General features: G+C 48.2%; 1 protein-coding gene across 1 annotated transcript in view; it reads right to left on the reverse strand.

The window, feature by feature from the left end:
* LOC147817266 (uncharacterized) overlaps positions 1–506 on the reverse strand; it is a 4757-nt gene that overhangs the window by 766 nt on the left and 3485 nt on the right. The gene's annotated exons all lie outside the window — the stretch shown is intronic.

Genomic DNA, 506 nt, shown 5'->3' on the forward strand with positions numbered 1-506 from the left:
ATGTAATATGTGATAAATACAACAGAAATTGTGATGTTTTTGAAATGAAATGTGATTCTATTCGACATCGGTACCAAAAATGTGCCTCAATGCAAGTTTAAGAAGCAGCATCTGGTTTTGAAGGAATGTTATCGAGTCTCTGACGTGACTGATCTGTGTTTTTGTGCGTTTGTGTTGCAGCGTCTGCGTCTCAACCCGAGGAGGTCACACAGCAAGCCAAGAAGCTGTGTGTCATACCAGTGCAGAAGTATGTGATGGAGCCCTCCGCCTTACAGTCACATGTGATGGAGCCCTCCACCTCACAGTCACATGTGATGGAGCCTCACACCTCACACACAGACGTGATGGAGCCTCACACCTCACACACAGACGTGATGGAGCCTCACACCTCACACACAGACGTGATGGAGCCTCACACCTCACACTCACTGGAGGCCTCGAATGGCTCTTCCTGTGTGTGACGGATTTCACCTGCTGGCATGTAGGAGATCAGGGAACATTTAACC

This window comes from Seriola lalandi, unplaced genomic scaffold (assembly GCF_002814215.2).
Source record: "Seriola lalandi dorsalis isolate HSWRI2012SDOR001 ecotype SW California unplaced genomic scaffold, Sedor1 jcf7180002054979, whole genome shotgun sequence".
Classification (NCBI taxonomy): Eukaryota; Metazoa; Chordata; class Actinopteri; order Carangiformes; family Carangidae; genus Seriola; species Seriola lalandi.